This window comes from Microplitis mediator, chromosome 5 (genome assembly GCF_029852145.1).
Source record: "Microplitis mediator isolate UGA2020A chromosome 5, iyMicMedi2.1, whole genome shotgun sequence".
Taxonomy (NCBI): domain Eukaryota; kingdom Metazoa; phylum Arthropoda; class Insecta; order Hymenoptera; family Braconidae; genus Microplitis; species Microplitis mediator.
This window is the reverse complement of record NC_079973.1, coordinates 25935174-25959214: the sequence shown is the minus strand read 5'-3', so window position 1 is coordinate 25959214 and position 24041 is coordinate 25935174. Positions and strand designations below refer to the sequence as shown.

Sequence of the window (24041 nt, the reverse complement as noted above, 5' to 3'; positions counted from 1 at the left end):
ATTCTATCTCTTCCTCTCGCTTATTACTGTGTCCACCGGCGCTGCTAAGAATGAATGCAATTTAAACAACAACAAAAAAGGAAAAGAAAATGAAATAATAATATAATAAATTAAAATAAATTAGTGGTGCTCTAAATCAAGGAATACGATCGGCTCAGACGGGTTTTATACTAACGTATAATATTGTTATCATTAGTGATTAGGTATTAAGTCTTTAGAAGACTAGGAACAAGGGGAAGAAGAGCTAACGCCAGCTACTCGCGTTACTCTTACTCCAGACTAGTTAGTATATCTCATCCCCAAGACTTTTGGGCGCTTATTTGGCCTCGGCTGCTCGTTACGAGAGCAAGAGAGAGAGCTAGTGAGTCGCAGGCGCGAGTACCGTTTGGTTCGCTCCATTAACCCGTTCATAGGCGATCTAACAGCAAAAGCGGACTCACCGAGTGTCGTCTCATACCGCCGTAAGCCGGCACTAAATCACCCTTACCAAACCTGAAACTCAAGTCAAACATACCGAGAGGGTGCATGGAGTTGAAGCCGGTGCTGCAGGAGAAGTAAGATCACGCGTAAGATCACCCGTAATCGCCGTAAACCAGAGAGACTTAAGTGCCGCCGCGGTGAATTCCTTATCCGAGGTATATATCCGAATGTGTTTGACTAGATTTGCCTCGCGGTGTGTGCACCCGTCTAGCCTAAATCTATATTTCCACCTCCGTGTGTGTATACTCGGTATCTGCTGTTCATCTTTGGATGCCTATGGAGTTTCCGGGAAGATTCAAGAAACAGCAGCAGCAGCAGCAGCGCCAGTACTATTATTATATAGCTGTAGCAGTAAAAGACGAAGATGAAGAAGAAGAGTAGGAGTAGGAGTAGGAAAGCTCTTGTGGCAAAAGTCCTTGTCTGACTCACACCTGAATCCACCAGCTGAACGAGCTTCCTTATATTATCAGTTAGCTCGGCTTCCTTACCATCGTCTTCTACCTTCTCCCACCCGGTCACCATTTGCTCGCTCACTCGGTGCCAACAAATCCTCGTGGCTCCTACGCTCCTGCAGCCACCACGGCACGAGAGCACATTTCTCTGAAATACGACGTCCCCGGGAGCATAAACGCCGTTACTATTCCCACAAGTTGTAACTGGTGTTAATTATTGACTTGATATATAACGCGAGTCGCGGGGGGTGGTTATAGTGTAGTAAGAGCTGGGAGCACACTAACTGACTATACTCATACTGGGGTCTTCTATAGAGGAATGAATATATAAGAGAAGAGGTCTAGGTGGTGGGAAAGAGCTTGGGAGCTTGAGAGGGATAGCTTTTGCACTTACTATTCCTCTATGCTTCTTCTCTCTTAACCAGCGACTATATACAAGACGTTATTCACGCAACACGCTGATCCGATATCTGATTATCGTATGTCTTGGCACGATATCACAAATAATTAAATGTCGAGCTTTACAACACCGAGAGCAACGATGGTACAACCTACTACTACAACAAGTACTACGACTGCCGGAGAATACTATATAGGAAGAATGCTGATGGTGATACTGGTGGTGGTGATGGTGGTGCTGGTGGTGGTGCTAGTGGGAGATTTAGAGAGATTGCAAAAGGGATGATTTGAGGAAGGGGTAAAAGGCGACTGACGAATGGGCAATCAAGTGGATTTCCTGAAGCTCGTTCAGTTTCTGAAAACGAGATTTTTATCCGATTAAACTTTAGTATTTATGATGATGATTGAGAATGAAATTTATGTTCAATATGTGTGGGGTGAGAGTGTCGGGAAAATAATCTTGGTTACACTCGTTCTCTCTTTTTATCTTTTCCTCTTCTCGTTTCTCGGCTCGGATATGCGCCGGCTGTGTACGTCCGCAAGGCTCAACCGTTATAAGACCCGGTATAAGCATGAAAGATAGAGATATCGCCCAAGGGAACTTGTTTTACCGTAAGACTTGATTATTAAAGGCTCTTTCATAATTGACAGACTTGCCTCAACGCTCGACAATGTGACGACGTCTTGCTCTTACCTCTTGGGTCAGGTTCACTACTAAAATTAGCAGCATCATGACAAACTTGCCTTTTAACTTCATAAATTACTATATATATACTTAATAAATTTTTTTACTTCCAACAATTTTAAATACCCGCTTAATGTGCTGGGACTTTAGTTGGCATGATAATCTACAGCCGACTTAAAGAATGAACTAAGGACAGTTCAGGATGATGTGATATCACAGCAGTAATAGTCGTGGCAGTAGTAGAAGTAGTAGTGAAAGAAGAAGAAGAAAAAAAAGGAGAAATTTGTGTCGCATGAACGTGACATTGATCGTTGAAATTCTTTGAGCTCACTTCGTTTGAGAGCTCTGGAATTAACTTTAAGATTTAATTTCTGATTAGACGGCATCTCAACTTGGGAGCAATCTCAACTTGGCCATTGTGACTGACAGAAACGCGCGATTTCCGAGGATGGAAGAACCGAGTAGCATACGAATAGCCTGTTTAGCCACTTTTATACTCTCTGACGCTGTACCAACCGTCTTTGCTAATAACGATGAGAGTCCACCCGCCGCTGCTCTGTGCTCGGCTCCTAAGAGGGAGACGAGCTGTATAATAATTGTGGGTGCACTCGGCTATTACTTAAACTCCTCATAGATGACTCAAACCTTTCCGCCAACTATTTTATTTTCATTATTGTTTGGGATTTTAAAATGAGAAGAATTTATTTATTTAATTTTACTTGGCAACTGGTAGTGCCACTGTGAGCAAGTATATATTACATTGCTATAGTAATAGTCGAGATAATTTTACGTTTAGACGTTAAAGGAGCAGTAGAAGACACTACGGGAGGGCATTTGGTGAAGTAACGTACTACACTGGCCCTGACATCAGGACGTTGTGTGCAGCAGAGTCGCGGCGAGCAAGCTAACCTTTTTACCCCTCGCTGTAGTTGACACATTTCTTGATTTTCAGAACAATAGGGCCATAAAGACCCCGGTTGAAATTACCCGCGCGGGGTAGATACTGTACAAACCAACCACTGCGTCTTTTCTCCAAGACGTTATATACACTCTAAGACAATTCATAATGCGCATCGCATCGTATTCCGGTTACGTCCACTGAAAAATACCACATTTTTTTACCTTTTTGCTTTTTAAATTCAATAATTTCTTTATTTTTTCTGGTCAGATTAAATGCAGTGTATTCGTGAATATTTTTCGTTCTATTAAGTGATATTTAAAAATAAAACTGCCAGAAAATCAGCAAAAAATTTTTTTTGATACGACGACCGACACTTGGCAGCCTCAGAAGGTTTTAGGACCAGTTTGACGGCGAAGATTAAATCAACTCTCTTTTTTTCCAAAAATTTCTATTGTTTTATATAAAATTTAGCTCTGGAGCTTAAAACATTAGAAGACATAATTTCTCGGGTATAAGGCAAACGCCGACTACACATCGAGTGTTCACTGATATCGAGTTGTCGTAGAATTTACGGTTTTCCACTCAATAATAAGAGAAAACCCGTCGCAGTCGTGGTTGTCGTCCTCGTGGTCGTCCTCGTGGTCGTCCTCGTCGTAGTCTCGGTGTCATCGACGGTGGGACGTACCAATCCGTGAGAGAGTTCTGCAACCGAAGGGATGAACTAGCACCCGAGGGATGATTATTTGGTGGGTCTCTGGGATTGAATCCGCGTTGGAGTGTACTTGAGGGTGCGACCGACCGGCTGTCCTACTGTGAGAATGAGACCGACGGCTCGGCTTTTCATCCACGCTCAGCCTTTCTCGTACTTTAAAGCTCTTTATCTAACTGCGAATAATCCGACAATTTTCCGTGTCACTTGGCTTCGCCAGTGATCCCGGTAAATCATCATTTTTCTTCTTCGTCTTCCTCTACCTTTACCTCTTCCACTACTACTACTACTACTACTACTACTACTACTTCAACTACTTATACTACATCAATATTATTATTATCATCATAATCTCTTTACTATTTACTGTCGACTCGTTCCTCCAATTTAATGCAGCGAATGGCGAGACATAAAAGTAGACAGACACGGATAGACGGGTATATATATACATTTATATATACAGGAGATTAAGTAAATCAGTCACAGGTTGTTGAAAGACGTTACACGATTCTATTTAACAGTGCGCGTCGTTTGACGGGGTTTATTGGAGGGTGCAACAGGTCGGGTTAGAGTGGAGTGTGTTCTCTCACCACCATCATTAGTCAACGTCACCACCCGACTACTCTGTGTACCTCCGGTTCGCCTACTCGCGCTCACTCGCTCTCTATCTGTTTTCCACTCTCTGCTATGTCTTTATCTCACTCGCTTCCACACTCTCTCACTCTCTGTATCTATTACCAGCATAACGTCGACTACACTAAATCGCCCGCGACGCCTCTACCAGTCGGTCATGCATGCCGCTCCGCAGCCCGAAATCACGACTACACTCACCTAATATAATGCTCTCTCTACACACATATTATACGGCTGTGGGTATATACCTATCTATATATCTATCTATCTATATCTGTACAACAAATATATAATACGCATTCTCTCGTCACCACGCGGTTAAACTTGCCAAAGGATTGATAATCGTCTCACTCTGAGTAAATCCACAGCACTATGGCTGCAAACTATCCTGCGATAAACCACCTCCAAGAGTATATATTCCATGCAGCAGCACATATTGTCGAGAGCAATAATTGCAAATTCATGCATGCAGAGTATGTACCGAGCAATACACTCAACACTTAAATATTTATGACAAAGACGCGTTCAGGAGGCTGAGGTCTCGGCGCTTCCTTTGTATCGGGATTATTTCGCGAGAGACTAGTGTACTAGTGTAGTCTACTCTAAGTGCGTTTGTTTAAGCCCCATCGCCTCAGGCCAGAACATCCGAGTTGTCGAGGAGTATTCTTGGTTACCGGTTTCCGAGGTAATCCCCATAGGATCCCATTGTTGTTGCCCACGTGTGAATGCGCGCGAGCTTTACAGTTTCAATCTTTTATATACATATACATTTACACATCCAGAGAGTCTGTTTTGAGTTGAACTGTTTCTCTTTTCTTGCCGTGTGTTGCTGCTTCTGCTGCAGTTGGCTCTTTTACAGACACCGAGATCCTGTGCTACCCCTTTTAACAGAACGAATAAGCTCTTTCCAACAAATCCACCACCTCATTTAGTAAGCTCAAGGATTAGCGCGAAAAGCCTTAGTCTTGTGTCGTGTAACGTCTGACCACGTACGCGACTCTATGGTAATTCTCAGTCGAAACCCTCGCGGAATATAATACACTGACTTTTATCTGGTTCAGTTTTGGGTTGGATGGGATGATAGCCTTTCGCTTGAATAATTATTTATTAAAGCACTCTAGCGTGTCGGGTCGTGTGCTGTGTGGGTGACGTCGTGTGTACAGTATTAGATGGTACACCAGCCCAGCACATGTGAGTCGTGTTGCAGAGGTTACCGAGCAATCTCGGTGGCGTTTATAGGAAGAGATCGAATCGGCTTGCGAGTTGTCTGACCAGCGTCGGTGGTGCTGTGCGGCAAGGTTGAAAGCCGCTGTCAACATCTCTCAGTGGGCAGCGCTGTCCAGCTCGCAAACCTTGTTATCAACCACCAGCCATTAGGGAGGGACCCAAGGCGACAAAATGCCGAGCAAAGTGCCATCTTTCCCAAGTAATTATGATCCCCATGCTTGAACGCTCTAATACCAGCTTCGGCACTTATTTTTTTTACTTTTCCCTTTTCGCTATTATTATTATTATTATTTTTCTTTTTTTTTTGTCCCTATAACTTATGTTGGATCTTTCATGACACTTTTACCGGATTTACAAACAACAGCTCGACTGAGAGAGCGAGGGTCTGCGTGTTGCTATCACAAGCTGTTTGGCGTCATCTCTCTAATAATCATAACGATTTTATCGATTGTTAAATAAATATTGACGACTCTGAATCGGAGTGGCAGCGGCAGGCGGGCGGGCGGTAGGCATTAAAAAAATTGCCAAAGTGGATGCACAAATCATCGAGTGAAAACGTTGAACCGGAATTGTGTGTACTGACGATGTATGCGTAAATTTTGGGGTAAAGAGAGTTGAGGGAGTATCAGGACCCGGGGCCAGGGGCTAGGGGCTGGAGAGTATGAGAGGAAATGACAGGAGTGTGGGTGGCATTTGCAGTAACAAAATGCGAAACGCCGTACGCGTTAATTCCCGTCCATAAAAGCCATCGACAAATCAAACCTCCGACATGATTCACTGCCGACATAAATACAACTAGATCAGTTTGCTGTTGTAGGTACGTGCCGGGTGGATATGACCGATAGGTGTGGGACAACCACCAGCATCATTTTATGTACACACAAAGTCTACTACCAACCATTCTTCTCATATTTGTATACATTTAGCACGTTTGCAGTATTGGTGTTTTCATTCGGTGTTTAGTTTGGGGTGGGTCTACTCACATCTACTCACATCTACTCACATCTACTCACATCTACTGACATCTAATCGACATTGTCCGGACAAAATAACGACGGTGATGTTGAGCCATACTACTTTATTCTTATGTTATTTTATTTTTTTCGGTGTCAGCTTTATCGGCGGGTCCGAAAGGTCACCGACAACTAAGCAGGGTGTTAGAAGTATGGCGGGCTTTAAAGCTCGAACAGAGCAGTAGTAACAGTGAAATTGTGAAAGAAACGACGGTGGTCGAACTACGACGAGCTGTAAGTTCTCAGTGTCCCTTATACTGTTTTATACTTACACTAGCACTGTTTGCCACCAGCACACCACTACCCTGTTAGTTCCCTACTTGGAGAGAGGCCCATAAAACCAAGTGGGGTGGAATAACAATAAACTATCCGTATAAATCTTTGCCGAGGGACACGGAGCTGCTACGATAGCGCGCCCGATTATCTCGGAAAATGCGTTTTCTTTCGCGAGACTCACGGCAGAGTAAGAGAGATTGAAGGCGTGTGGTTGCTACTAAAGTCGTGGATAGGAGCTTTGCAAGAAAAAAAATTAAAATTACGATCGAGACTCCCGTTTTTTACGTCTTGCTCTTTTTATTTTATTTAAGCACAATGGCTGTTAATGAAATACTCGAGAAATTAGGATACTAAATTTTTAAAATAATGTTAATTTATTCACAGACATGATAAATTATTTTTTAAAAAATTTTTTTATTTTTTAAATTAAAATATATGCATATACATATAAATAATAATTTAATGCTGCAAATATTTTTTTATTACGCATATTTATTGCAGTATTTTGTAAAACGATAAAAAGTGATTGTGCGCTGATAAAATATTATAAATAAATATATTGTTGATTTATTGTATAGAAACAGCGAATGCGAAGTTCAGGTACAAACGAATGAAATGAACGAATGAAACGTTATGGGAAAATTATAAAAACAGAATGGGCAACGACACGTCAGCTTCGATCGCAAAACTACCGCGAATAGTTCGGGCTGGTATAATATGCGGCGGCATGGTGACCGTGATTTATAGACGCGTGATATTTTGATACACACAATGGCACAGAAGGGTCGATCGTCGAGCACAACCGTTAAAAGGGGAAATGCCGCTTGGCTCAGGAGAGGGCGCGATCAAGAGGGCGAAAGAGTTTTCCCTGTGGTTCCTCTGTGAACCCGGTTCTGGGTAAATATAAAGTCGAGAGTCGAGGTAAAAATGAATGCTCCTGTACTTCTTGCTCCTGCACAGAGCACAGAGCAAACTCTATCACCGCGGCTCCATACCACAGCACACCCTACTCAGATATCGCCAGGAGAACGCGAGTCACTTATCTCGCGCTCCGTAAATAATAAAAAATATAGACATTACGTGGCAGTATATCAATGCTGCTTGGCGTTCAGTTCACTTTGCGTTTAAGATAAACTCACCGGCGGCGGTGTCGAGTCGAGAAAAGTGAAAAACCACATTCCCTACTGTCTCCCTCTCTCCCTCCCACCCTTCCTCCCGCACACACACACGCTTGTTTCGATTTATTCCGCGCTCCCACACCCCTTCGGTGGTTTAAATTTAATGCACCTGTATATCATCCGCGAAATAATAATTTAAAGAATAAAATTAAAACAAAATAAAAAACAATAATTTATTATGTATAAATCAGGGATTAATCGACAAGTCATTATTCATTAATTTGGTTTTGTCGCCTGGGGTGTGTATATTTAATTCAGTATTTTGTAAAGGGATTTGGAGCTATTGCTCAATGGTTAGACGAGGATTCTAGACCGGAGGCGACCATTGTTCTTGTACGCGTCGTTCACACACACTCTTGCTGGCACTCCCGTCGATAATTTTCGTCCAACTCGGGTGAAATAAAAATGAGGAAATGTGCTGGTGGGAGTCTTGTAGAGGAAAGGTGTAAATGTGTGTAAGTGTGGATGTATATGTGTGTGCTCTTATACCGCGACGGTGGGCGTTCTGCAGAATATACATCGACATGAGAAATATTTTCGCCCGGCTGCGACGACAATCGTTTGCCACCGCGAAACAGCTCTCCGCCTTGCGCCTGAGAGTGTCCTGGTCATACTTCTTTTAATGTAATGTCCGAAGCCCATTTTCAATACTCTATCATCGGGTTTTTTCAATTTATGACGCATAGAAATACATGACCAGTAACCAGGTATATATCATCAACACACACATCCTACTGTTCTTTCCGTCGAGTCGTAAAGTCCAAGACAATCGTGAAAATTTAATTTATTTTTATATATTTTTTCCCTCCTCTTATTGTATTTCATTTTTTTACATTTCATTAGACTCACGGAGGAATATTCACCGTCTAATTAAATATGGATGGCGATATTCAGGCGAAGCCGACGGAGCGGCGTTAACCCTTTTCGCGGCAATTAGCACGGGAGTCTCGTTTACTCTTGTTGCTTTGCTGAAAGTAGAAAGAGAAAATGTAGCCTTGCTTGGATTATTTCATTCCGCCTAATATCGCCTTGTAATATTCGTTGCCGGGTGTTTCAAATTGTTTCTTCGTGTGCTTTTCTCCTTCTTCTTTCTCTCTTTCTCTTTATCTCCCAGTCATTAAGATGCACCCAACATATCCTACATGCTGCACTCAAAATTTCATCCCCTTATAAATTTATCATATTTTTTTCATTTATTTTTATCTATCGTTTATTTAAATGATTTATTTTAAAATATTTTCTCGCATTACTTATGGGTCATTTCTCATTGACAGGAAATGAAAGGACTGCTACTGCTACTGCTGTTACTGCTAGTGCTGCTGCTACTGCAGTATACTGATTGCCCGGCGTATTGGTCGAATTATTCAAACGTATCAGAAGCATTCACTCATGCGAATACTCTCATCATCATCAACAATTACTCACCCGGTAATTCAAAAAATATTTAGCCTTTGTTTTGTTGTATATTATTGTTTACGTTTTTCATCTGCGGGCACCTCTATTTGACACGACCAAAAAAATTATCTCTCGCTACACCTCAATGCAATTTGCCCCCTTACCGTCATCGCTATTTCAACGTAGCACACACACTACTGTCAATATTTATACTATTATATTTTAAATATATACATATATATGGATATACAGTCGCAGATGTATGACGAGCAGAGAGTTTTGATGTACTCGTTGGAGGCGCGCGTAATAATTTGTTCAGACCAGTAGTTGACGTGTGACAGGTCTGATGCGTGCCAACACGTGACATCTGTCAACTGTGAATGTTTCCAACTGCACTGACTGTATGACAATCTGACGGGTAGGGGACGACGTCACACTCATTTTAATTTCGTTCAGTGAAATTTTATCCACTTTTGGGCTTTAGCTTTAGCTGCTACTGCTCCAACTCTGTATAAGTCCATGACAAACAGAGTAAGCGATATAAAATAATTATTGGACGGGTTTTCCTATTTTTTTTTACTTTTTTTCATGTGTGTTCCAGGTGCAGATGTGAGTCCGTAAAATATATAGAGGAGACGATATGGATGAAGCTCAAGTGTAAGAGTACGAGAGCACCCCAGTTATTTGTCACGGTAAGCGCACTTTCTCGCAGTATTATTTCCCACAAAGTGTTATTAACTGCTCTCATATTTCGACTTTTTATATTTTTTATTATTATTATTTATTTTTCCAACCCACCGGTTTTTTTCCTTTTTTGTTTATTTTCTTATTCGGACTCGCTTTAAAGTGGACGTGAGTATTTATACGCAGAATGTTTTATTATTATTTTTTTAATCGTTAATAGCGTCCGTTCATTTTGGCGCTAAGCACCGTGGTCACAAGTAGTTATTTAGCTTAAATTTAAACGCGAAAAACACGCGGCTCGCGTTGCAAATGCCGAGTAAACTAAACATCAGCGGAGTACTGAGAGAAGCGAATATACGTGAATGCAGAGGGGACAGGGAGAAGCTGCGATGAGAGTGAGCAGAAGGGTAGTTGGTGGTGTTGTTGCTGTTTCTGCTGCTGCTACTGCTGGTCCTGTTATATAGTACAATGCAAAAGAGCACACTATTACCTTTGCACACGGTTGAATAAGTAAATTCTCGGTAGGACGACAGGAGGAATCCGAAAGCTTGGTGAATTCTCTCTTAAGCGCGTTTAATGTTTGCATCCCTCGTGAGCTGAATTATTTATTTCATTTTTATTTTCAGTCTTTTTGTCGTTACTCCTCGTTGTTACCTTTTTTTTATTACATCGTCTTTTTACTTTTTTCACCACACTTCCCGTTAACCGAAAACCAGCCGGCTGATTTATGAATTTAAATTCACACCAGTGTAACAAAACCCCTCAGGCTTCTTCTCTCGCGGCACGGCGGGATCACCCGCGATTCTCACGCAATTTTCATTTTTTATTTACCACATTTACTGTACAAATATACATTTTGTTTATTGATAAATACTCGAGGAGTGAACCCGGCAGCATCGGCAAAGCGTGACAAATGAAGCCTCACAGCTCACTAAATCCACGTTTTTACTGGGCACTCTTAGCTCCTCAAGACAGCCCACTATCGGTTGTTAAGAAGAACTAAATAAGAAAAAGAGTGGTGCTCTACGTGCCACCGTAGTTCATCGTCCACACTCACAAACACACTTCCTCTGGTGATTGATAGTCTTCTGATTCAGTCAGAGTCCACAAGCTCGCATTTTCCAGTTGATGTGCTCATCGTTTATCATCTTCAGTAAGACCGCAGAGTTATATACACACTCGAGTCAATATTTTTCTTCTCATAAACCAGTTTTCTTGGTCATGTAGTCTATTTGTAAAAGCCACAATCGATTGGATTTCCTCCCTTACTCTGCGACCCCTCCGCCTCTGCTTTTGCCGTAATACCTTCGGATGGCTAAAAATTTACCTCAAAGTTAATATTTTCCATCAAAATTGTACTTTATGCAGAATATCCACATTTATTTTTTTTATCATGTATAGGTGGATATTTGTGTCTACGTGTGTTATTTTGTTTGAGTAGAGTACCAGCGGAATAATCCCCGACAAACTAAGTACCATAACGTGGATGAGAAAGTAGAGAGGTGGATTCCTGTTCAATTAGAATTTTTTTAGTTGGAAATAAACATTCGTTTCTTTAACACGTGGCATCGTAACGCGGTGGCGGTGGCGACGGGAGTCAAGTGGAAAGAGAGAAAAGTGTACACGAGTGGTACTGGAGCTATGAGAACAGAGTATCAGAGGGAGTAGAGAGGAAAAGAGAACCGGGTAGTAGATATGAGTGGAAAGGGGTGTCCATGAGCACCGGGTAAGTAATTAACGACGCGTTTATACGATATCGTTTGCAAGAGAGGGCCGTGCGGGCTGCTGGCACCAATGAAGAACCCTGCTAATAGCGAGTGCTAACGGTGATACTCCTGAATGTTCCTGGTCCTCTCCAACACCACCTACGCTATATACAACCGCTATATACGCTCTTGGTTCTCTTGCTTTCTCGCAAACTACTGGTGATATCAGTAATACTGATGCTAGTAGAGCAGAAAAGAGAAGAGAAGAGAAGAGAAGAGAAGAGAAGAGAGGAGAAACGAAAGAAGAGACCAAGCCCATGACCCAGCTCCCACCGATTCTTCCATTAATTTTTGCTGAGCTCGAGACTAGTTAATATGCATTAAAAAGGGTTAATAAAACGCGTCGTTCGAACTTAATGTGGATTTGAGAGGCTGCCTACTCTTCGACACCTACCATGTATAATACGTACCACGTTGTTCAGCATTCACCCCATCTGGAAATTAAACCCTCCAAGACTATATCTATATACCATAACTCACAATTCATTGCTCAATATTATAGCTCCCATCTTATACGATCTAATAGACGTAGTATTTTTTTTTCTCTTATTTACTGCTAATTAGCGGACGCTATCTCCTGATTGATAAAATTATTATCGCGGTAACAATAACCGTCTTATTATTTTCAATAAAATAAATTGTAAAAAATAATGTGGGAGAGATAAAAATTTTTTATGGTGTTTAAAAATATAAATCTAAATTTTATCATCCAGAAGCTCAATTGTGGTTAGCAAGGGTTAAGACTACGAGAACGATAACGAGTAGAATGTATAAGAGGAGTGTCAAAGAGAAAAGACGCCGGAGGATCTGTGCGACGGGAGTGGTAACGTTGGTTGTAGGTAACGGTCTCGGATAGTCGCAAATCACTTTAACTGCTCGAGAGAAGCAGTTTGGAGCCGCTAATGGTGTCAAGTGTCTCAGATACCACCGCGGTGCTAGTGGCTTCGGGCCCTCGATGGCTCGGGTTGTCTTATACGTGACAAACACGATACGAGTCATCATAATCGAATTCACAGCCATAACTCAGACTAGTCTCGTGTTTATCCATTCTAACGACAGTAATTAACCAGCATAAAGTACGACAACATTTTATGGATCATCGACGCACGTGGGTGCTGTAGATCGTCCGAAGGCTTGATAATGCGCTGCGGATGTGGACCGAGCAAGTACCAGGACTAGTCTGTGACGGGGTGAAGGTGGATATATAACAGACTGGGTATAATGTCCAAGTGAGAGAGCCGAGCTGGCGAATGAGTATCCTCTGCTCTCAGTGTTCTCACTGCACACAGCGGTGTCCGCCATCCGTTACATCTATAAATCTAAGATAACAATATTGCCACCCCTACGGGCTAGTAATGAATGTTTGTACAGCAACCATTAGCGTCGACGGGGTGCTGCGCTCTACGACGCGACGACGCGCTTATTCTGCCTCCGCAAAACCATTTCACGCATATGGGACTTTAGCTTGTCGAGTCGTTTGCGTTTCTCTCCCGTTACCGTTATAACGCTTACTATTTATACCCATATATCTATAGATATATTTATAGTCGTTAAGAGTTCTTATTTTTGGTCGTCAGAGAGAAATATATACAGACCGGTCATTCAGCATCAGCTATTTGATGCGATCTGTCATCGTGATATAATGTGTTGTAATGTCTGGTAATAAAAATGCCGTAGAAAAGAGGAGTTATCACGATTCACCTGTCGAAAGCTCGAACCAAACCAAATACAGGCAGTTACATTTAGTTACAGGCACAATAAATATTTCGTAAAAAATGCTAACGATTTGTGCCACTGGTTTTACCGTGGCAGGTGGAAAACTCCGTTTATATGTATGTGTGGATAAAATAAAAGGGGAAGAGGACTCGTTCGCGTCCGCCGGCGTTTGAAATCGACATGAGCGGACGGTGCAAAATTTATTTATTATTTTTGTCGTGCAATTTTGTATCTCGTGCCCAACTGTGGTAAAATTAAATTATTATTTTACCGGTATAAATCAACTCGTGTGTGTATAAGTGCGGATATTTTTATCTACATCTATATCTATATAAATATATATATATATTTATATAAGTATATATTCGTATAGATATGTATATTTATAATATTGGGTATAGACGCACGCGTGCGCACATGAGTGCTTTAAATTTTCCACAAATGAATATTTATATTTTCCATTGAATTACTCTTTCAGAGTAGCGTAACGGTGGGCAACATAATATGCGAGAAATTGAAATATATTCAATGAATTATTTTATCGAATAGTTTGTTGCCCCCACGCGCATCGCTTTTATTTTTATTTCTCCTTGAAAAATACATTACACACATATTACTTTTATTCATGCGTGAATATACCAATATTTGTGCAGCATAACAATAAACTAGGGGTTTATAATGATAACAACAATAACAATAATAACTCTAGAGGATTTATGGCTAAATAATATAGTTGACAAGTTAACACGTGAGTGGCCACGTGTGGCTCCTTGGCGCGTTTTAGCTGTTGGAAATAGACTCGCGATATTAGGGAAGGTAACCACAGTTTATTGGCCAGCAAGTCTGGAGTCTGATACAGCCGCGTAATATTCAGTAATAACAATGATTTGGTGTGTGGGGCTGTTCGCTGGCAGTCTCTTGCCTCAGCCCTCTAGTCCGACTCTCACTCTCTCACTCTTTCATTTTCCATAGAATCCCCGCGCACAACTATATAATATGATATGATACTCTGCCCTACCTCCCGCCCTGCTCTTACTCACACACTACAAGTGGAGCAAAATTGTGGCGCGCCGGAGAGAGCTAACTCGCCGTGAGTTAAACGTTTAATAAGCTTAATCACGCGACAGATCCGTGAGATACAACTTGCTTCGCTTCGCCACCAGCCGCTGAATCGTTAGCCCCTCTGCGTTAGCTCCATTGCCAGCAAACTAGCCATCCTTCTCTCTCCCACTCTGTCTCTTCCTCTCTTTGTCCTCTACACCATCTGCTGTTACTATTTTACCGATGGCTCTACGAATGTTACGGGTAGTCCTTTCGTTATACAGCAGCGGTCTATTACCGCACAGCTATTAACAGAAACTGTTTATTGCCACTGAACAACTGAATAACGTTATTCACGAGAGATGTGTGATTGCAGCAGTAGCAGCAGCAGCAGTAGCAATAGCGCCGGCAATACCACCAATCAGATCCATTGCCGAACTGCTTGTAGTCTTTTTCTCTCTCTCTCTCTATCTTTCTCTTGCTCTCTATTATGGGATGAGTGGGGAGTATAATTGCTAGTGAGAGTCCTGCATAGTTTGATTTATCTGAAACTCTGATTCAACGACCGCCGTGACACCCTCCCATCTTTCCTTTATTTTGAATAGCGGTCCCAGTGAGTCAGCCATTCGGGCAACTCTCTTGTCGGTAGACGCGCTTTCGCACCTCAGTTATAATAGGTCGCACAAACCCAGTCTCAGTTACTTCGGTCGTTCTCCTTGTCGTCTGTAATTCGGTATAGATTAACGGCCATTCCGTCCATTGAATCTTGGAGACCGATTGTCTTCCTTTTGCCAAATAGAAGTAAAGAGAATACGCGAGAAAACGATTACGTCTCCTCGTCGAGCGTCAGCATTCTCCTAGATTTCCTTATATATATATATATGTACAGATATCTATATAAGTCTTTAACGTCCTTCGCGAATAGTTACCTCACATTGGGTCACATTGATCAAATTGGTGCGTCCAACAATGAATAGGAGGACTATTCGAGGATTCCTAGTTGAAACTTAAGCTTCGAGTCGTCGATTTCCGGGCACGCGACTTAAGAACCGTCGATTTATCTTGGCTGTCACAGTACGCTCTGCACTCTCCTCTGGATATAAACGGTGTACTAAGGGGACTTTGCTGGCTGTGCTGACTTGTGTGATATGTTGAGTTGTTCAATTCTTGAAGTAACTTTGTTATAATCCTCATTGTTTCCCTCACACTGCTGTCGTCAATTGGAAAATGTAACACGAGAGCTATTACCTAATAATAATGTATGGATACTCACCACTGCATCGCACTTACACGGCAATATAATGGAAGTGACAAGCATAATTTAGCACACCCTCGTAACCGTTGTCATAAGTTTGTAGTTTGAGGAATTAACATACACGCTTTGAGTTATGTTAAAGTACACACCCACACAAGAGCGCGTGCCTTCTCGAAATACCTCAAAGAGTCGACGCTGCCGGGTCTGTCGTCCACTCATCCGACGATTAGACTCGACGAGATAATTAAGGAAGACGGTCGTTGGTGCGCTTCTGCTTCTACTTCTACTTCTACTTCTACTTCTGTTTTAGTTCCCCCCCCCCCCACACTCCTCTTGCGTCTCGGTCCGAACGAAATTTTCCTACAACCTATAATGGACCGGGGAATCCTTCTGGAAAGCTTCTCAACCCTCGGCACATGCATATTTAACGAGTTGCCGAGACCGCAGGCATATACGAGTATACGAAAAGGGGAAAAGACGATTCTCACGAGGCCGTCGACACTCAGTTGGCCCTCGAGCTTGTCCGGAAATTGCTCAACTTTTCCTACGACGAATAAGAGATTACTTTTCCCGAGCACTAAAACCAGAATATAAACCTTTTCTTGGATCTTGTTGTTGCTCACTGAAAGTCTTATACTGCCGGCACTACTTTTGCTGCGACTGCTAGTCCTGGAACGACAATTGAAATCGAACTTGCAAACCCACCTCGTTACGTGATACTTTGCTTTGTACTGTCTCTATACAGACTGGGCTGGGTTTAGAGCCAGACTGTAGTTCGCTACGTGAACTCTGCGAGAAACCAATTTATACACATATTTACTGGTGCTATAACGCAGTCGAATAGGTGCGTCCGTCTTGGAAATAACAATCCAGTACTTTTATATTGTTATATTTAAAACTAAACTTTGTGTATTTAACTTTTATCGTTTGAGTAGTTTGAGTTTCAAAGTGTGATTTTAAAATTGAGAACCGAAAGCTGAAGAATATTAAATGAAAAATAAATAATGATTGTTAGTGAGGATAAAAGGAAAGGATAAAATGTGTGCTGAAGGTGTTGAGGAAAAATTAAGTTATATTTATGTGGACGTCAGACTACACGAGGGAGGAAAGTCTTAATGGATGCATTAAAGTAAATGAGTAGTAGTAAGAGGAGTAGTATGAGTAGGATAAGGTAAGGTTGATGCAGAGAGTACCGAGGAGAGACTAGTGACAGAGGAGGTGGCGAGTGTGGTACTCATTCGGCTTGAGCCAAAGAGGAATCATCATTAATTCAGCATGTCTGACAAACGACCGGGTATTTCCACTGGCACGCGGATAAAGGAAGTAGGATTTCCTCAACAAAGAATGCAATTAATTTTTCTTTACCAACTTACACTTGATGCTTTCAATCACTCGTAGCTTTTTGCTGCTCTCGGTTTTTATTATTCTCAACAAGTAAATTGAAAAACTAGAGCAGCCAAAGGGTAGCGGAAAAAAAAAGCAAATCAGGTCTACACGAAGCAGCGTAAAGCAAATGGAAATAAAGTAAATAAAATCAATATAAACTGTTACAAGTTGTAAAACCTCAGGCGTGTATTACGAATGTTTTTACTGTGGACAAAGATACGCATCCCAAGGGAGCACGAGATCTTTTTTGTCCCCTCGGCTGGACGCAAAACCCTATTGACTTTTTCAGAGAACCGGTCATTCGACGAATCGCCGATACATCACCAGCTGACGTGCCGTATAACGGGATCGCATTCAAGTACCACTCGGTGGGCTACTGTCGAAACCCACTCTCTGTATAGTAAATACTCTGGTATAGTATAGTATAGTGTATCGTTAGATATACAGAGGGAATGGGGCCAGAGGGGCTGCTCACTTTCCCAGTGAGTGAGTGAGAGGTGGAGGAGGTGGAGGAGGTGGTGGAAGAGGAGACACACGCAGAGAGGACGAGAGGGTGAGAGGGTCACACGTAACGGCCGAGCAGCATTGATACGGCCGGATCACAGCCACCGGACCAATGTATTTTACTGCCTGAGGCTTAGCGCTATCGAGGCACGCAGTCACCCGCCATCACTCTGTGCCCGGTATGTAGTGACGGTAATAGTCACTATATCATTGGCTCTTCGTAATACCCTGGTCTACTACCCCCCACCTCTTTGTAATGTTCGAAATGAAAATGAATGTATTTCGGATAGCGATAAATACTTGCCGATCCCTCGGACTACTCCACCACACCGACTACTGCCCTTCTCGTGCGAAATAAACAGGTGATCGTAATAGCGGGATCACTTTTTCTCTTATCAAATCACCTCACCGGTTTATTATTCCTCTAATTTACGATGATTTCCCAAACCTTACTCGACTATTAATCTTCGTCCCCAAAAAATGAAAACCAGACGGGAAAAAAATAAATAAATAAAAAAAAAGCAAGTTGAGTAACTGCGATTGCGAGTTAACTTTTTTCCGCTAGTGGCAACTCTGAAAACATTTACATTTAGAATCGTGGTAATTAATTCTTATAAAAGTATAATAATGATATAAATTTACTGATCACTATAAATAATAAAAAGAAGCTGGATAGTATTGTACGTCAATAAATAATTGTTAATTTATAAGTTTTTGTGTGTTTACACTTTGGATATGGGTAAAAAGTGATAAGAATAATGTTTTGTAATTTTGAGAAAATGAATTTATGAATGGAGAATAAGATAATTCATTATGACTGGGTTAGTTTCAATGCGCAATGACTCACGGGAGAATGATTTAAAGTGCGATTACAAGAAAGCGTCGTTTACGTACATCTCTTGTCTGATTTTCTTGTTCACTTGGTTGGTCGTTTATTCGCAAGCTAGCTGGATCTGTGTGCATCCCCTCAAACTCGTGTTATGTTTCTCTTACGCTAGCCCGAGCTGAGTCTCTCTTGCACTCTGTCGTCCTCGAGATGTCGCGGTTCTAATTTATGTGCACGGGCTACTTCCCGTTTGCGGAGAACGCTCGCGCTCGTCCTACCAGACAGCACTACCAGCAAAAGCAGACTCTGGACGGAGCAAGGGTGAAGGTACGTCCCTGGAAGATATCTATGTATCCGTCGCGGCGTCACGACGTCTCACTAAATCTGGTGCTACGTGTCTGAGCGCTGTGCCACCACCGGGTAAATCAACCCGAGTTAACTCCGTCTCATCCGACACGCCGTTTCGAGCTCTCCCCGCCGCTGACAAGAGCATCCTCGTGCTTCTTCTCTACTCCTTCACTCCCACTTGCTGCTGCTGCTGCTGCTACTGCCTCTGCTGCTGGAACGAGCTAAAGAAAAAGACAATTTCCGCGAAAGCTTACTCCTCCGGGAACCGTGAAGGATTTCTTCCGTGTTGAATCAGAGGATAGATATCACATCGAGACACGTACCAACGAATTTATTTACAATTTATGCAAACAGCTGATAATATTTTTAAATAAAAAATTTATATTATTTATTCTTAATAACACAACACGACGATAGACTTTAATGTAGCAAAACAAATAACAATAAATAAAATAAAGTAAATAGAGTGAATACGTCGGAAAGGAAACCGTGAAGATTTTCACGAATGTCCCTGGGGATGTGGGAATCGAATAGAGACCCGAGGCTTAAGACTTCCAGCGGACAGCCCGGATTGATCCACAGCAGCATTACTTCTGGTTAGCCGCCGAGCACAACGATGTTAGTCTTCATTCCTCTCTTGTTCCTCCGTCGGTACCGTGTGCGGTTACGACTTCTCACTTGATTGCGTCTAGTTAAAGCCAAACCAGTCTCATCACTCGCTCGACCACCTACATTATTTGTCTTTCCATTTTAAGAGTTAGCGAGTGAGGGAATCGCCTGCCGTCGATTTGTTTCTTTTACTTTGCCGGGAAATCCCTCAGCAGGCCGACAAATTAAATCGTTATTTAAATTTTAATTCGGTCAACCGGGTAATGAAACATTTTCTTTTATTCGCGATGTGATGTAAGAAAGAAAGATGGAAAAAAGGGTTAGAAATAGATGTCTGGTAACACTTTAGCATATCATAGGATATGTTAGTCGGTATAGGAACATGCTGGCAACGTACATGAAATCCGATCGTAATTTGAACCGCAGCCCACTGTACCTGCTAATCCATTCATACGGTCTATGCTCTCTCACTCTCCCTCTCCCTCCCTCTCTCAGTTGGTATGGATCGGTGTGGGACGTATACACAGAGGCCGGATATATCGGCCGGTATTTCAGCCGCCATGCGGAGGTAATGGATTCAGAAACGCGGCGGACACCGCGCCCCGTGTTAATAACAATCCATACTTATTGCCCGCATATTTTACCGATCCCCGTGCCTGCCGCTTGCTACTGACTATATTACAACATATGGAGAGCATAAACTTTTATGGTTACCCTTCTGCCGACGCCCCCTTTTTTCTCCACTCTTGCTTGCTCCCATCCTCATTTCTCCTTTCGCTATTTTATTTTACCTTTTTTCTCTTTTATTATTAGTATTATTTTTTATTCCTCTACTTTCACTAATTACGCCACCGGCGCTGGAAAGACCCAGTTGAATAACCTTCCACGGATCGTAGATACCGCACAATTACGTTGGATCTAATGGTGCGGACGGTCCATGTTGTCTCTCTCAAGTTTTCTCGAGTGAAAAAAATTTTAAACTCTTTATTTCCCATTATTCTTTGTCAATTTTTCTTTATCTCAACTCTTATTACTGTAACTATTATTATTTAAATGTTATTAACAATAAATTTAGTTGAATGTTTTATATGAACATGAATTATGGGTTTAAAAGAGTTTTTAATGACTCGAAAAGTCTCACTACTGTAACTACGTCAGTTGAGATAAAATTGCTCAAGTATGCGGGGAAGCATCGAAAACGTGTCGTCGTCGAGTTCGCGGTCGTATATTATCGTAAGCTGCCCGTCTCTGAGTAGTGCTGAGTATGGCGCCATAGACAGCAGTACCAGTTCCAGCACCCCCAGCAGTAGAAGAACAAGAAGAAGAAGAAGAAGAAGACTCGGCAGCAGATATAGTAGCGGGGGAAAGAGTAAAGGATGAAAAGGAGGCGGTCGAGGTCGCGCTCGAGGACACTGAGAGCGTAGTAGACTTCGAGTACGAGTACGACTAGGAGCAGGACGAGGACAAGGACGAGTGAGGACACGCAGGGAGGAATGGCTGTTTGGTGGGGCCGAGCAATGAAGTCTGTCACCCGATGATGAACGCTCCGGACGTAAACCTGACGAGTGACTCCGGCCACGTCTTCGACTACGACCATGCTGCTGCAGACTCGTACATCACTTTTATTACCACCGACTAGGACAGAGTTTGTGATTCCTCGTACACCCAAGAAGCCCGAGATTTAACTCGACGAGCATTTATCCTTTAAATTACGATTTTCATTTTCAGAGTTACATGTACGGGTGTATTTATTATTAATAATAATAATAATATAATTAATGTGATTGCTTTTAAACGATGAGAACTATTTGGATGTGAACAATCGCGGTGTGTCGACAATAATGTGTGAGCTTAAATCATAATTTGGTTAACGTGGAATGTTATGTCGATGCTCGGTTGCTCTGTACGGGTACCGGGCGTATCTCTCTAACTGCAGACAGAAGCAACCCTACTACTACTCTCCATTACTCTCTATTTCACCACCGTACTATCACTTACCCACTCATTCACTCATTCACTCACTCGCGCTCACAGTTCTCGCAGTGCTGAGTGCATGTGTGCGTGCGAGGGATTATAAATTGTCGGCCAATGAGTGGCTTCCATTTGTTATCGCTGCCGCTGGCACGGCGATTAGGCGATCTGTTTGTTGATTTTCACCCCATGAAATATTGCGACCTCATTATTACCAAATAATTATTTACACCGACTTAACACGCGGCCTGTAAAATTTTTAAATTTCTATTCAATCAGCCGACGCAAGTACACTCGATACTACACAGTCTACAGAGTGTGCACAGTAGTAGAGAGTGAGTTTGGACCGACGAGAATTTATCGGATGGCTGGGCAAGAGTCTAACCGTCTTAAATTAACCCATGGACGTCCCTTAATGGCATCCCTCTTAAGGGAACGGACGTCGGCGTCGCGCATTCATCTCGTTACTAACGGGGATGACGCTGCTGCATAACCGTCTCTACTCGGATAATAATTATAAGTTACAAACTTGCCAGGATGGCATTCTGTGGCAGGCTGGTGCTCGTATACAACCCTAGAGGAGTGGGTGGTGTACCAGAACCCGGTAAGTGTATAGGTCTTGGCTCGGCGAACGGACACTATCATATTACAGTGTTGCATTAAATCTGCACCAAGTATCGGCAGTGGGACCGAACCGGCTTCTCGACTACTGCTTCACGACAACACAGCCACCCAAAGTAACGTCGGCCCTCTTCTTGACTCTCACCACACTGCAAAATGTCCGAACACACTGCAGCCAACCTACATGCCTACGAAATATATCGTCGGTATATAACACGTTGTAAAAGCTATGAGAGGAGCTGAGAGCTGAGCTGAGCAGAGCAGAGTAGAGGGGAAGGACTTGGCTCGCGCTTACCCTGAGCAGTAAGTCGAGTGCTCGGATGTGGAGCCAGAGGGTGGCGAAGGGCCAGAAGGTGTGCATGCCTGTTTTGCAGAGTCCACGAGAGCTGCGAGCAGTCTATCGTCTACCCTTTACACCCTCATTCTCATCGTGTACCTATATAAAGTACAGAGAGTATATTGTATGTCCGTGGACGTAAATATATACATATATATATATCTATATAATAGGTAACAAGCAGACACAATATTGTGTAGATGTAGGTGTCTAGATGGTCCTGTGTGGAACAAGAGGTTTGCTGGGACAGCAGAGTGTCCCTGAGGCCCCAAGCCACACTCGTATACACGTGCAGCCACTGCTGTTTCTGCATGATCCTCCTGCACGTATATTTCCGACGTCGCACTTAATGCTCGCTTGCAAAATGAGTCGACGGAGGTCCAGAGGAAGATAGAGAGAGGGAGAGAGAAGTGAGCACGATGAGATAGGCGGAAAAGGATGACCAAGCTATGGAGAAGGTCCCGCGCCGAGTACACCAGATAACTAGTATCGTGGCAGCGTATCGTTTTCATGTACACCAGTGCTATTACTTCAAGGGTACATGAGAATATATGTATACTTATATGTGTTTATTTGTGGGGAAAAGAGATGGACGTATCTCGGTTGATATTACATTTCAGTAGTACCTTTCTCAGCTTCTACGGATTTAGAAATACCCAATAATAGCCTGGGGCCTACACGTATTTTATCTACTTCTCGGAGGGAATAAATAACTCACTGATGTAGTGTCTACAGAATTGTTACATTCTGACTATTATAATAATAATAGTAATTTAAATATTTGATATTAAATGTACAGCGCAGAGTCGATACTTTTAAGTAAAAAATAATTTATTTTAAAAAAAATTTAATAGAGGAACTCTTGTGCATCAGTCGTCCGGTCGATGAAATATATTCAAGTATTTACGATATTTGACGAGCAAACATTTTCTTGGCTTAGGTCTCCGGTTGTTGCTCGTTCTGTAGAACGATAAATCGCGGTTCAATTGCCGTGGCGAATATCGGTTTCGGGCAACTTGCCGTCGAATCACCAGCCGAATCAAACGAGCCGAAAGAGGGTGCACACGAGATCGAGCAAGAGGAAAAATAGTTGTGCGAGTGATACTGCTGCTGCTGCTGCTGTCGGTCGCTCGGTCGCTCGCTTCGTTGTCGTAACGTACTTCCAATGGGTTGCTGTTGTTGTCGTTGTTGCTGTCGTTGTAGGACTGTACGGGCGTTAAAAGGGTGCAGAGAAAAGCAGTCGTGTGATCGGAAAGAGGAAGCGAGGGTCGCGCGGAGAGCAGTAAGAGAAAAAAAATTTAGCTTGGCGGCAGGCGTGAACGAGGCTGCGCCCATGGGATCTCTCGGGTTTTTGATAGCACCAGCACACACCAGAGCGAGTGTATCGAGCTAACAATTAATTATTGGTGGCGCTTCAGAGAGCTGCCGGCGTAGTTAAACATTACGCGTTCCATATCTTACCGTACTATCTAATTCCCCTCCTCTCCAGCCAACTGCCGGAGCTTCACGGTACTGCAGTAATCTCGTTTAATTGCTGGCTGTAGACGCGAGAGTCCCGTTCAATTAGTTTTTCAAATAAACATTAGTTTCCTTAACACGCGACGCTATAACGTGCACCAGAAAGAGGAT

At 42.5% G+C, this 24041-nt stretch overlaps 1 long non-coding RNA gene across 2 annotated transcripts in view; it reads left to right on the top strand.

Moving 5' to 3' along the window:
• Positions 1–24041, top strand: part of LOC130668219 (uncharacterized) — a 92234-nt gene that overhangs the window by 23952 nt on the left and 44241 nt on the right. Inside the window, exons 3-4 of one of the 2 annotated variants that reach the window (XR_008989973.1) lie at positions 9228–9381; positions 9950–10040. This is a non-coding gene — a long non-coding RNA (uncharacterized LOC130668219). The remainder of the gene's footprint in view (positions 1–9227; positions 9382–9949; positions 10041–24041) is intronic. The other variant, XR_008989972.1, reaches the window with a different exon arrangement.